We start from the raw sequence: 3,170 nt of genomic DNA on the forward strand, positions 1-3,170 counted from the left end.
TGAAACCAGGAAGCAACTTGTTTTCACCCTCTCCTGGATAAACCTGTTAGTTTTCTTTGCAGTCCATGATATGTCAAATACTCTTCTTTAGCAACACAACTCAAAGGAATCGATTCATCTTTGGTAATCTTTAGTCATTTAGTCATTGTTGTATAACAAGCAATTATAAAGACCATGGCCTCGATCGGTGCACCTTAGGCTCTAGACTGACATAATTACTCTTTAGCACTCTGGAGAGGTTCCTAATGGCAGATTTTCCTACTGTAATCCTTTTTAGTACAGAACTACTAGTACCAAGAGTGCTGATTGTGAACAAGAAAAATTAAATTAACAATCTCAGTCACTTCTCCATTAATCATGATTCTGACAATTGGTGAGAATCTTTGTTTTCTTAATGTTGAGTTTCAATCCATACTGAAGACTGCAGTACTTGACCTTTTGCAAAGCTATATGTACATGAATAAAGGTAGATACCACCTTAAATAATACATCAGCAGGAACTAAGACTAAGCCTTACTTAAAGATTTAAAACTATAAAAATATTTGAAGAAAACATAAATTAAATTATTCAGGTTAGGCAACACACACACACACACACACACACACACACACACACACACACACACACATATCTTACAGTGTGGGAGAAAATAGCTTCAAACCATCCTTGCAAGCTTACATACTTGCTTGATATACATCTCACTTGGTCATGAGGTATCAGTGTTTTGATATGTTGTTGGATAATATTGGCTAGAATTTTGTTAATAATTTTGGGGAATATTCATGAGAGAGATTTATTTCCTACCTTTAAAAACAATTAAGGATATCTTTACTTGTCATTCTTATAAGGGTTTTATTTGCTTCATAGAATGACTCTAGGAGTAATCCTCCTTTTTCTGTTTTCCAAATTATTGGAGATTTTAATGATAGTCAAGATATCAAAGAGTTGAGACTTGTTCATAGAGTTTCTGTGAGTCATACTCAACTTGATGACATCTAATGATAACAACATATGTCACTGAAATTTAATTTACAGAAGATACCTTATAAAGCATGATGCTTTGGAAAAGTGGCCAGTAGGTACCAGTCCTTGGAGAAGGATAACATGCTTGAGAAGGTGAAGGGACAGCACAGGAGAGGAATACCTTGGATGAGATGGTTGTCACAATAACTGAGGTAACAGGTAGGTGTGTCAGAGTCAGTGAGACTGGCTCAGGATAGGGCATGATTTGGAGCTATTGTATATAGGGTGGGACCTCTCCACAGTACTGAACAGCAATGATATCAGTATAGATACTAAGGTATGCCTTATTCAGGCTATGACCTTCACAATTACTTGCTATGGATCAGAAAGCTAGACAATGACTAAGGACGATAGAGGAAGAATCAATCCCTTTGAGTTGTAGTGCTGGAAAACTTTCTTGAATATTCAATAGACCACCAAGAAAACAAATAAGTATCTTAAAGAGGGTGAAACCAAGTAAGTTTCTCTTTGGAGGCTAGTATTTTTTTTTTTTGCATGGTTTAAGGAATTTTTATTAAAACAAGAATTTTATAATCCAAACTACGTTTCTTTGCTCAGTTATCGGTTCTGTTACCTAAAACAGAAGTCACATTCTGAGCTATTCCACAGTAAAGAATTACAAAATTAAAGAAAATAATGTTTTAGTGTTTTGTACTTTGCTAAAAATCCTTTTTCCCAGAGTCCATAAAACATTAATTTGTTTCTATATTTTGCTATTTTTTTCTTTTCTTTTTTTTTTTTTAAAATGAATAAGTAATCTAGGACTAGCACCTGCTGGCCTCAGCATTTGCTCGGTACATAAGGTTCAAAGTTTCCTTCCTTTTTTAATTTATTTTATATTGTGCAATTTTTTTTCCCACAACATCTAAGTTTTTTTATGTTTAGTTCCTTTTCTTCAGTGAAGCACGAGTTTTCTTTCAAGGTCCCTGACCATTTTAACCAGTTGGCACACCAGTGGCACTGTTAACTGCTTTCTGGGCAGCCTCTTTAGCTTGGTGGGCTTGTAGTACAGCTACAGCTTCATCAACCTTAGAACGAAGAGAGTCTGGAGACTCAAGCATATGAAGAAGTTCAGAATTATCAATCTCCAGTAACATGCCAGTGATTTTACCAGCCAGCGTAGGGTGCATGGCTTGAATAGGAGGAAACAGTCTTTCACCCGATATTTGCCTTTGCTCTTGAGGAGGGGCAGATGCCAACATGGAAGCAGTCAAAGGCTCTTGGCCTTGTACATCAACACGTCTTCTCTAAAATTCTTGATGTAAACATTGGTAAACTCTTTAGCCCTAGCTCTGAGTTCGGCTTCTCATTCTTTGTGAGACTTAAAACGTCCAACAAATACTTTACAATCATTTAGAAGTATCCATTCATTTTTTTCAATAGCTTTCAGCTGTTTCCTGTGTCTCAAAATGCACAAATCCATACATAGCCCTGGGAACCATTTCACCACAAACCACCTTACATGAGAGGATATTACCAACTGCTGAAAATGTATCCTACAGTGCTTTATTATCAATGGATTTGTCCAAACTTTTAATGACTATGTTGCCCACTCCATTTTTACGAAGCATGGATCACGCTGAGCCCACATGATGCGTACTCTCTTGCCCTTTATAACATCAACATTCATGGTGTCCAAAGCACGCTCGCGTCCACAGGCTGCTGGAAGTTCACATACACGCAGTCCACTGAGCAGCGTTTCTGCAGACCCAGATGGAGAGGGTGGGCCCAGCAGGGCTGACCTCCTCCTAGAGCATCGCCTCTGTCACGTCAGGGTGTAGGTCTCCCACGTAGAGCGAGGCCACGCGGTAGCTGGGGGCACTGGGGTTCATCTCAGCACGGCCTCCAGCAGGGCCACAGGCCATGACCTGGTGGATCCGCTGTCGCCGGGTGCTGATCGCTGAGTGGGGAGCGAGGCTGACCGTCCTCCTTGGAGCTGCTGCGGGGCTGGGGGCTAGTGAATTGGTCTCGGTTGATTCACGGGGTTATTTATAAAAAGTTTAAATAAGTAAATAAATGCATACATACATGAATGAATGAATGAATGGTTCTGTCGGAGGAGATGAGGATGTTTTGTAAAATTTTTTGGATTTTTTAAAAGAATTTTAATTTTTTAATTAATTAATTTATTTTTTTATAATAAATG

The 3,170-nt window shown here is 38.5% G+C and overlaps 1 pseudogene; it reads right to left on the reverse strand.

Annotated features, from left to right (window-relative positions):
* Positions 1-2,234: 2,234 nt before the first annotated feature.
* On the reverse strand, positions 2,235-2,856 carry LOC102873353 (annotated as a pseudogene).
* Positions 2,857-3,170: the final 314 nt, after the last annotated feature.

Source organism: Elephantulus edwardii, unplaced genomic scaffold (genome assembly GCF_000299155.1).
Source record: "Elephantulus edwardii isolate Elephantulus edwardi_28Jun2011 unplaced genomic scaffold, EleEdw1.0 scaffold00300, whole genome shotgun sequence".
In the NCBI taxonomy this organism is placed as follows: Eukaryota; Metazoa; Chordata; class Mammalia; order Macroscelidea; family Macroscelididae; genus Elephantulus; species Elephantulus edwardii.